The sequence below is a fragment of the Eleutherodactylus coqui genome, chromosome 4 (genome assembly GCF_035609145.1).
Source record: "Eleutherodactylus coqui strain aEleCoq1 chromosome 4, aEleCoq1.hap1, whole genome shotgun sequence".
Taxonomy (NCBI): domain Eukaryota; kingdom Metazoa; phylum Chordata; class Amphibia; order Anura; family Eleutherodactylidae; genus Eleutherodactylus; species Eleutherodactylus coqui.
This window is the reverse complement of record NC_089840.1, coordinates 85,468,099-85,480,217: the sequence shown is the minus strand read 5'-3', so window position 1 is coordinate 85,480,217 and position 12,119 is coordinate 85,468,099.

Sequence of the window (12,119 nt, the reverse complement as noted above, 5' to 3'; positions counted from 1 at the left end):
AAATTTTGAACATTTTGCTCAGTTCCAGAATACCCCTTTTTGGAAACGAGATTTGGTGGTTCATACTGCATTTATGTGATGGCTTATGTACATTTTTTATAAGTTTTGTATGTAATTTTGCAATAAATATTCACAACAGGCAGTGTCATCAATAGAAACTGCTAGGAGTTAAGAAAATTGATTTTGTTTTCATTATTAAGACCTTGGTTTTGTCTACTTTTTTCAGCTTATTACAGATTTGTCATAACAGGCTCGTGAAAACATGTCAAGTGGCAAGACATATTTCTCAGGTTTGCTAAAACAAATGCTTCAGAAACTGCATCAAACTACGCTGTATGAATCAGGCTATATTAAGGCCACCAGCACATTGCCCGTCCGCATTCCACGTGTGGGTTTCCAACGCAGAAGACCTGCCATGCATCGCAGAAATGACTTTAAAATGCTTGCAAACAACTTTTTCCATGCAGATGTATGGGGATGCACAGTGGATCTGCATGGAAAAAAAATTGCAAGCCCAATGGTGCCTTCCCCCACCTCCCTGCTTGGTCTTCAAGCAACCTGAGAAGCATCCACAATTGCGGATGCATTGCAGATCAAATGCTTCCATTTCAGCTGTAAACCAGGTAGCTGTGAAAAAGGCTGGCACTTTGGAGGTTGTCACGTCTCTGTTTTAAAAGTAACGTTCATAAAGAAGATTACCCCACGTAAAGCCGACTTTTACTGAACCTTTTTTTTGCACATAACAATGATAAACTTTGTTGTGGTTATATATTATCTGATAAGTAGAAGGAGAGGAGAGAGCAGAGTTTGGAAACTAAGTCCATCAGTCTGGTTTCACTGACAAATCGACTGAGACTTAGGGCCTTTTTACACAGCACGATTATCTTTCAGATTCCAATTGGATTGTCAATGTAAATGCTGTCAACAACTGAACGACAAACAAATTTGTTTGCTTATTGTTTATCGTTCAGTTTCTGCATATATAAAAATCAAACCACAATCGGCCTGTGTAAACGGGCAATTGTTCATCTATGAACAAGTGTCTATTGACTGTGAATGGGGGCACCCGGGCAGATGCGATCTCTGGCCCACTCTGCCTCCATTCACTGTAGGTAGAGACAGTTTACCGGGTTGTTTACATTAAAGCTTTGGTAAGGGCCTCAACTGACGTTGCAATTGACTATAACGTAAACACCTTGCCTAAGGTCGTTTGCGTTCATGCAGCCTGTTTAGACAGGCAGATCATCATTAAGAATCGTTCTATTCTTGTTCACTGGTCATTCAGTGTTTCACATTTCTATGTGAGTGGGGAGTGTTTAAATGCAACGAGAAGTGAATGAGCCAACAATGATTTTTATGCCAGCTGAAGGACAAATGAAAAGTGAACAATTCTCGGTTGTCGTTCAGTCATTGGCAGTCCTAAACTCCCACTCATGACCTGAAGGTTGTGGGTTCAATCCCCGCATGATTCAGGTAGCTGGTTCACGGTTGACTCAGCCTTCTATCTTTCCGAGGTCTGTAAAATGAGTACCCAGCTTCCCGGGGGGTAAAAGATCACTGGGGAAGGCAATGGTAAATAATCCCGTAAAAACAGTCTGCCAAGAAAACTTTACGATGTGGCATTACCCTTGGAGTCAGTCATGACTTGGTGCTTGCACCAGGGGACTTTACCTTTACCTAAACGCTCCATAAGCGTTATTTTACCACCCAACAGTACAGTGTAATTAAACAAGCTACAGAGGAAGCTGCTGCCATTCAGAATCTACTACTACACTGATCAGACAAAACTCTCTTGTCTTCACATTTTATAATCACAGCTTGTGATAATCTCTGTGGGTTGAATTGTATTGCTAAAGCCATTGTATTAACTAGGGACAATTTTCAGCCTTTTTATGAACTCATTAAAGTGACCTCATTGTTAATTGGACCCATCTGACCATTTCTAGCAAGAAATTTAACAGTTCAAAACCCTCATCATAAAATTTGGCATAGTACTCTAAGTTGAAAATCTGTTCCTTTCATGTTTTTCTATTTTTCCTCAAATCAAAGTCAACCTGAAGATCATTTTGCAGCTGGACAATTTCTTATTGATATGTCATAGAAATCTTCAAATATCTACTTGAAGAGAATCACAAGTCCTTCATATATTTTCAGCCATGAAACCTCCATAAGTAAGAAGAGACCAACTATGCATTTTCTAAGTTAAAAGATCCTTTTATATGCCATCATATATCAATTTATATAGTAACTCTCACAATAAAGACCCATTAACCCAGTTTAATCACTGAGGTATTTGATAATTCTGACTTAAGTAGGTGTAATGGTAGCAGTTGTATCTAGGTCCTGGGACCAGAGGGGTCCCAAGAGCTGCTCTGCCACATGAGAAAAAGTGTCTCTCAATAGACCGCATGCTGTTATCTCCACGGGAGCTGTCAGATAACATTGTAACCTGTTGGGAGCTGTGAGGAGAACAATGCAACTGCTTGCACAGCTGGGAATGTGATTGATCACATGCTGGGCTCTGCAAACAGCTCCTGGAGGCCTTTTTACATGCAAATAATGATGATAAAGTATTAATGGCCATTAACACTTCATGAAAATAGATCACAAAATCTATTTGTCATTTGAAAGATTATCTTTGTGTCTAAATGGGCCTTTAGAAATGGCTCATGATAGATTGGCAAGTTTTATTACACATATTGCATTGGGGCTCAGGAGCCTCAAGTTATGCATTTGATCCTGACTGTTGAATTATCTATTTTATTGTAAACTTGCTTTTGAGGTGAATAAGAACTTTTTGTTTCTTTGTAGACTTTTTAGGTCGTTGTCATGTACTGAGCTTTTACTTAGCTTTTAAAAAAACACTATTTGTGAAAAAAAAATCAAGCACGTAGAAGGAGTTTTGTTGCAAAATTCGTCACGCAGTTACATCTCAGGAATATACGCAAATGATTAGAGTTGTGTAATGATTAGATGAACAGTCTTGCCAGAGAACAATAGAATGGTAGAGCTGGATGAGACCTCTAGGGTCATCGGGTCCAACCTCCAGCAGGATTCACAGAGCTTACCATCTCCCATGGCAACCTGTTCAATTCATTGATTACCCTCAGAGTGAAGAAGTTTTTTCTAATATCTGTGTCTCCTCCCTTTTAGTTTCATTCAATTGCTTCTAGTCTTTCCTTGTGCAAATCAGAATAGGGCAGATCCTTCTGCACTGTGACAGCCCTTCAGATATTTGTAGACAGCTGTTAAGTCTCATCTCAGTCTTGTTTTTGTTAGATAAGCATTCCAGATCCTTTAACTATTGCTCATAGGACATATTTTGCAGACCGCTCACTATCCTGTAGCTCTTCTCTGAACTTGCCCCAATTGTCTATGTCTTTTTTAAATTAAGGTATTCAGAACTGGACACAGTATTCCAGATGAGGTCTGACTAAGGAAGAGTAGAGGGGAATAATTACCTCACATGACCTAGACTCTATGCTTCTCTTAATACATTCCAGAATTGTGTTTGCCTTTTTGACTGCTGCATAACATTGTTGACTCATATTCAGTCTATAATCTATTAGTATACCCAAGTCTTTTTCACATATGCTGCTGCTTAGCTCAATTCCTCCATTTTGTATGTACTTTTTTCATTTTTCTTGCCCAAATGAAGGACCTTGCATTTCTCCTTCTTAAATACCATTCTGTTTGTTGCCACCCACTGTTCTTTTTGAATCCTCTTTCTCTTTCTTCTCTAGTGTTAGCTATCCCTCCTAGCTTTGTGTCCTCAGCAAATTTGATCAGTTTCCTCCTAATCCCCTCCTGTAGATCATTTATAAAAATGATAAACAACCCTAAGCCCACTACTGATTGTTGTTTAACTAGGCCCACTTGACACATTCTTTCAATTGGATATGCAGTCATTTATGACCACTCTTTGAGTACAATCACTTAGCCAGTTATGAATCCACCTAACAGTTGCCTGGTCAATCCCATATTTTTTCAATAAGGATAGTATGAGATACTTTGTCAAATGCTTTACTAAAGTCAAGGTATACTGCATCTACCGCATTTCCCTGGTCAACCCAGTCGGTGATTCTGTCATAGGAGAAAATTGTATTTGTCTGGCATGACTTGTTACAAACCTATGTTTACTCTGGTTAATTACTCCTTTCTCATCCAAGTACTTGCATACATGTTGTACAAAAATTTGTTCAAAGATCTTTCCTGGTATAGAAGTCAGACTCACAGGCTTGTAGTTTCTTGGGTCTACCTTCTTCCCTGTTTTGAAGATAGGGACAACATTTGCCCTTTTCCGATCTTCTAAGACTTCTATACTCCAAGAATTTTCAAAGATTGTGGCAAGCAGTTCAGCAATTACCTCTGCTGCATCCTTTAGTATCTAGAATGTAATTCATCCAAATCTAGATACTTGAATTCATTTAAGTTAGCTAAGTGTTCCCCCACCATCTCTATGCTTATAGATAGTCTGCATTCTTTTATTCCTTTAAAAGCACAGTGAAGATCAGTTGATGTTACATCTACTTTCTGAGACAAAATAGCTACAAAATAGGAATTTAAAAGTCCGTCCTTTTTAATATAATTTTTAACTAATTCACCATTTCCATCCTGTAAACATACTATAGCATCTTTGACTTTTCTTTTGCTTTTGACATACCCCTAAGGCCCTAAAATTGGTTCCAACTTTGGCCTAAGAAAAAGGCTCTCAAAGGTTAATTGTGTGTAGTATACCTCTTTTTTCTCTTGTGTAAAGCTTGCTGACCACTAAACATGCCTCTACAATGCAATCGAAAAGATTTTGCGCAGTTACCAGAATTTGAGAGGAGTGCATTATTGGAATGTGAGAAGCTGGATGCTTATATCAACAAATTGCCCACCACCTGCACCGTTCTGACCAGACTGTTAGGAGGTGTTGTAACCAGTGGATGCGTGAGGGCACATACACAAGGTCACAAGGCTTAGAATGCCATTTACAGACCACCAATAGAGAGGATTGTTTGAGTATCTGAGCAACACGATCAGCTCTAAGTGTTTCATTGTATGCCATCCAGAGACAGGTGGCACAATTGTTATAGGTCCTTGTGTCTGTCGGAAACATTTTCAGGCGCTTGGCTGAAGGACATTTGGTTTCACAGTGGCCATTATGTGTACTGTCTTTGACACCTACCCACCATCGTCTCTGCTTGCAGTCGTGTCATGAATGACAAAACTGGACTGTTATAGAGTGAAACTTGGTTGCCTTCAGCAACAAATAAAGGTTTAGTTTGAACACTGATGATGGCTGTCTTTGTGTCTGCACACCTAGGGGTGAGCGCCTCAATCCTGCCTTTGCTGTGGAGTGGCACACTGCTTCCACTGCTGATGTGATAATCTGGAGGGCCATTGCATACAACAGTTGGTCACTCCTTGTAGTAGTACAAGAGACAATGATAGCTCAGTGATATGTTCAGAACATCCTATAGCCACATGTGTTGCCTTTCATAGCAGTGTTTCCAGGAGGCATTTTCCATAGTCTGCCCAGTTGCCACACTTCTGTAGCGTCTGCAGACACCAGATTTATCACCAATAGAACATGTAGTTGCTGAACTAGATGGACATTGTCTTCATTCGGCCTTACATACTATATTACTATGTATTTGATGAGTTTGCATGATCTAGAGTCTCAGTTACACCAAATGTGGATCGATATGCTGTAGAATACTGTATGGAACCTGTATGCTACATGCCCATATGTATCACATCCTGTATCCAAGCTCAAGGTTGTAAAACGGGGAACTAGAGCCTCCATGCCCATCTGTATCACATCTTGCATTCAAGCTTGAGGGACGGCAACAGGGTACTAGAGCCTCCATGCCATCCATATCACATCTTGCATCCAAGCTGGAGGCAGCCCATCAGGGTAGTAGAGCCTCCATTTCCACCCATATCACATATTGCGTACAAGCTAGAGGCAGTACAACAGGGTACTGGTGCCTCCATGCCTGTCCATATCACATCTTGTATCCAAGCTAGAGGCGGTACAACAGGGTACTAGAGCCTCCATGCCTGCCTGTATCACATCTTGTATCCAAGCTAGAGCCGGTACAACAGGGTACTAGGTGCCTCCATACAAGTATTAAGTTTTTCGAAATAAATTATCCTTTTGCTCTGATATTGTAATCACTTACGTATATCAACATTATAATCACATATGGAAGTTTCATTCAATTCTGACAATTCCTTCTAAATGATTGATTTTTTGACAATCAATGTATGTTACATTAAAATAAATTTTTATCTATCAGTTTCATACGGAGGTTTGAAAGCTCTTAATAACATAAATCCCACTACCTGTGAAATGTCCCAATTTGCCCAGACAGAAATAAGCACTCAGAAAACACAATTTTCACAATTTTATCACTCATAGCTAGAAGCAAAGGCTTTAAGCATAAAGTAGGATTGGGCTACTGCAGGAGTTAATGAGTATACTGTAGGTGGTAGAATTAGCGATTAGCTAAGCAGAACTAAATGTGTCACTTAAGAAGAGAACAATTATGATTGCATTAACAAATCAAATAAGTCTCTAAACAAAATTAACAGATTAGAAATGTTGATGATAGACAAAGGATATGATCTAATGACCAGAAGAAACTATTTTATAACTCTCATTTTTATTCTGTTTGCTGTTAGCCACGGTAAACAAATTGTATCATTTCAGCTAACTAAAACCCTGGCATTCATAATGTCAATAATCAACATATTAATACATATTCTCAGTGTACATACTGTTAATGACAATTAATTGTGTCATTACCATTTGGGGAGCAAAAAAAGGGATTGCCTGGCCGAACGGCTTCGTCTCAGGAAGGAACCATAGAGCGCTGAATGGACTTCATTGACTATAATGTGGTCCGTTTGGTTTCCGCTCAGCTGCCTGGCTTTTAGACAGAAGAAAAAGCGCTGCATGCATTCGGGATTTGACTCGGATCTGTGGCAGAACCTCCGATGCAGATGTGAAAGCACCCTACCTTACACAAGTGGTAGAGGAAAGAACCTCAAGAGAAATTGACAAATATCATTTCTAGTAGACCAGATATTATAATTTATTTCCTGTTGCTATATGGCAGCAAAATTATCCACAGTGTTGTGAAAAAATAATAGTATCAATGGTCTGTCTATGTAATGCACAGGGAAGCTTCATTCTTGATTGACTCTGTAGAATATAGGAGCATTCTAAACTTGAAACATCATTCCATTGATGCAGAATTCCTTACTGGAGATGAACAAGTATGCTCGGTTAAGGAAATTACTCGAGCAAGCATCGGCATTTTCGAGTAACTGCCTACTCGTCCGAAAAGATTTAAGGGGCGGCGGGGGAGAGCGGGGGAACAGGGGGAGATCTCTCTTCCCCCCCAGTACCCCTCCGCTTCCCCCTGCAACACCCTGCTCACACCTGCCGCCCCCGAATCTTTTCAGATGAGCAGACAGTTACTCGAAAATGCCGATGCTCGCTCGAGTAATTTCCTTAACCGAGCATGCTCACTCATCTCCATTCCTTACTAAGGTGTTTAAAGCAGGTTTTCTAAACTAGACAACTTTTAAGTTTACATATAAGAGTTCTGTAAGAGCAGCATACCTAACAAATTCACTAAAAGGCACTATCACGGTTTGGGTGTTGCGATCGTGGCCAAAGAAGACTGAGTATCAGACATGGGTTTCACCAGGGTCACACAGTTTTCAGGAAAACTGACCCTGTGCTACAGGGGAGGAATGGCATGGCCCTACCTATTATTGTCCCAATAAGGGCAGCCCAGCGGTCTTCGGATCTGGGCCCTAGCTGATCCTAGGAGCCACGCACCAGAACAGGACATATTTACATGCCACATGACAGGGACTGAACAACAGGAGACACAGAGCCAGAATACACAGCATACAACAGCCAAAATATAACCACTAGTAACAGATAGGAAGCTGAATATAAATAGCAGGCATTAGTTGACATTTTGTACAAAACGTGAAAGCTAGCAGGCCATTTTACGGCTCCTGGTTATACTGCTAGTCCCTACACTAACCAGGAGTCCAGCAGAACCAGACAGAGTTCATACAGAACACTGCAACAGGACAGGGCACAAATAACAGGTCACACAGCAAGCTAACACAAAACTGACAGAATATAAACAAACAAACGTACATGAACCAGCAAGACACAGATCACACATCAAACTTCAACACACAAGGATTCATGACTGCTCACCCTGAACACCAGACAGAGACTGACCAGGAGCTGGGTTTATATGTACGCACAGACCCGGGAGATTGGCTAGCAGGAAGTACCACACCCAGCCAGCTCAATCAATTAAATCTGTGAGGTCTATGCTGCAAGGAAGCTTAGAACTACAGATCCCAGCAGCACACGTAACACTGGGTCCTTTCCAAAAGGTAAACCCAAATTATCCTCTTAGTGATCAAGCATGTTTGCGTCTTAATGACCAGGCCAAATTTTAGAAATCTCACACGTGTCACTTTAACATAGAATAACTCTATTAAGGTTTTGCATATCCAAGTGATTATGACATTGTTTTTTTGCCACATTTTGTACATCATTAGGGTGGTAAAAATAATAATAATAATCTTTATTTGTATAGCACCAACTTATTCCGCAGAACTTTCAAGCACAGAAGAACACAAAGAATACAACAATTACATGTGATATACAATTAGTTTGAAACAAATAGGGTGGGAGTGATAAAGTAGGTACTAGGATGGGGGGAGAGATGAGGCATGGGGGAACACAGGCGGTACGGAAATTACATATGGAAATCAGTTATTAGGAGGCAAAAGGGGTGGGATCAGTAAGAAGGTGGCGGGGAGGGGCAGGGGGGCTAGGTCAGGAGATTTGATATGTCTCCCTGATGAGGTGCGTTTTTAAGGCGCGTCTAAAATTTTGTGCATCAGAAAAATAGACCAATAGAATTTGTGTATATTCATTAAAAGCGCCAAAATTGGGAACATTTTGAAAACATTATCATTTTTTCACATTTTGAATTGCAATATCTCAAATATGTTCAAACATACTGTAGAATTATTTTGCTAAGATATATATCTCCATCTGTTTACTTTATTCTGGACACACATTTCAAAAGCTTTAGTTTTTTTTTTTACCATTTAGGAGACGTACAAATTTAACATAACTTATCAACATTTTGAGGAACACTTTGTTTAACTAGACCAAACCAAGATTGCAAAGGTGTCATAATGACAGATACTCCCAGAAATGACCGCATTATAAAAACTACACCACTTAGTATATTCACTGAGGGGTGGCATGTGTATTTTGACCCTGCCTTTTTTTCAGGAGTTAATGCAATTTAGAGGAAAAAAAATGAAAAAAAAATTTCGTATTTTTGCAAATATGTCATTTTAAATACAGGTTTTTTTTTTTCTCTAGTGCACATGAAAATGAGGATTTGCACACCAAAATGGATAGCCCTGTTTGTCCTGTGTTCAGAAACATACCCATTGTGGCCCTAATATTATGTCTGCACAACAGGGCCAAAATCGAAAGGAGCAGCCGGTTGCTTTCAGAACAGATATTTTGCTTGAAGGCGTTTTAGGCCCCATTGCCCACTTGTAGAGCCCTTGAGCGGACAAAACGATGGAGAACCCCCACAAATGCACCTATTTTGAAACCTAGACCCCTTAATGAATTCATGTAGACGTGCATTGCATATTTTGACCCCACAGTTTTTGAATGAATCTAAGCAAAGCAGAAGGAAAAAAATCACGACTTTGATTTTTTTGGCGATTGTGTCATTTTAAAAGCAGGTTTTCTTTGTATAACACACATATGAAGACTTCTGCCACAAAATGGATCCCCCAGTTTGTCCTGTGTTCAGAAACATACCCATTGTAGCTACATTCAGTAGCCGGGAGCCAGGAGATTTCAAATTTGCTGGGCCTCGCAGCTTTCTGCGAATGCAGCTGACATAATGATGCCTGGCACACATGTGCAGAAGACCAGCATCAGGTCCTGGAGGATCAGATCGCAGTGGGAAATCACAGAGAACAGGAGTACTTTCAGCTGCCCTCATGGATCCGATCCATGAAAGGAGCTGAATCTTTAACTTTTTGTTTACTTTCATGCAATCGCCACTATCCATTGGATGGCGTCAATTGCACTACCCAAAGGGAGTTACCGCGGCCCTCCATGACAGCTCCAGTGCCATGGTAAGGTTTGGACCAGATTCACACGAGTGTATGCGTATTTGCCCATGCATGAGCGCTGCGTATTTGCTAAGCGAACTATACTTTTTTTCGCATCCAGCCTCGCAGCGCAGAAAAAGAAATCTGCGATATCGCTCAGTGTTTTTAACGGGGCCAGCGGCAGAAGCACTAGCCCCATTGAAGACATAGGGAGTACATAATGGACTTCTGCCACAGCTATCCCACTGTTTTCAATGGGGTCGGCGCTGCTAGGGCCCCATTGAAAGCAGTGGGTTGCAGGCAAACCCCGCAGCGATGATTTTCGGGGAAGGGTTTAATGGGGCCACAGCAGCGCAGACCCCATTGAAAGCAATGGGATAGCATCCTGGACTTCTGCCACAGCTGTGGCAGAAGTCCGCAATATACTCCCTATGTCTTCAATGGGGCTGGAGCTGCTGCTGCCGGCCCCATTGAAAGCAATTAGTGATATCGCAGGGTTTTCTTAGCACTGCGAGGCATGTGTTTTCACTTGCTCTCGCAGCGTAAGAGAAAATATTGCTAGTGGGTAGGCATCCTAAGTGAACATTACTGTTTAGCCTGTTGCTATTAATGGACAATTCACAATAAGTAGGTTATATCTGCTTCACACTTCTGGTCACATGATGTGTGATCTGGCTGCTGGTGCTCAATTTGATCATCATTGCATCTGCTGGAGCATGAGCACTCTGCATTCCAGCAAGTCACAAGATTCACTCTATGATGCTAGGGATTACTCCCAGAGTAATCCAAGAGTGTAAGGATGAATAGCTCTGTAGTTAGCACTGTTGTCTTACAGCATTGAAGCCCTCTGTTCAAATCCCACCAAGGACAACATTTGCATGCAGTTTGTATGTCCTCACGTGTTTATGTGTTTTTTGTCTGAGTACTCTGGTTTTCCCCACACTCCAAAAACATACTAATAGGGAACTTAGACTATGAGCCTCAATGGGGAGCATCAAAAATATGTACAGTGCCATATAAATGTATAAAAATAATATACCTTTTATGTCAACTGTCTTAAGAAAAACTGGCTTCCTTGTCCATAGCAATCAATCACAGAGCAACTTTCATTGTGTATTCTATTCTCCAAAATGAAAGCTGCTCTGTGATTGATTACTTTGGGCAAGAAAGACAGTTTTTCTTTATGTCAATTGATATGACCCATCAATTAGAGGAATATTCATTTTCACATAGTTGGATTACTCGCAGAGTAGTCCATGACATCAAAATGGGAATCATGTGACCTGTTGGAGGGCACAGTACTCATGATCCAGCTGATGCAATCATGAACAATCGGTAGATGGAGGATCTCCTTCAACCTCCTCCATTGTAGCCTGCTCAGTACAGACCAGTCAGATCACAGAATAAATAACACTAGTGTCATGCCTTTGGCAGTCTCTGTTCAGTAAGATTGTCTGTATTGTATAAGGTATTGGTTTATTTCTGGCATTACTAGATAGACTTTCTGTTAGGGCTCCATCTAGTGGGCATTTATATACTGAGCCTCAGTCTATTTTGTCCTCTGAGGGATGCTGTATCTTTTACCCATGACCTCGGTGACACCATCAGCTCAGCCCACAGTAGCCATTCTATGGTACATTCCCTTCATGTCTGGACTGCTCTAGAGACCCTCTGGAAACCTTTATTATCCAGGCTCACAGCGGCATCGTTGATATGTCAGAACTTCTACCTGATGTCCTACTTTTAACATCCTGTGTATATTATGTTTCCAGTTCCATGATTATACCACTTCTATAGTTTCTAGTCTTATGTGTGTTATTCAGATAGCATAGCATGTGTCCTAGTTAGAGATGAGCGAGCACCAAAATGCTCGGGTGCTCGTTACTCGAGTCGAACTTTCAGTGATGCTCGAGAGTTCGTTTCGAGTAACG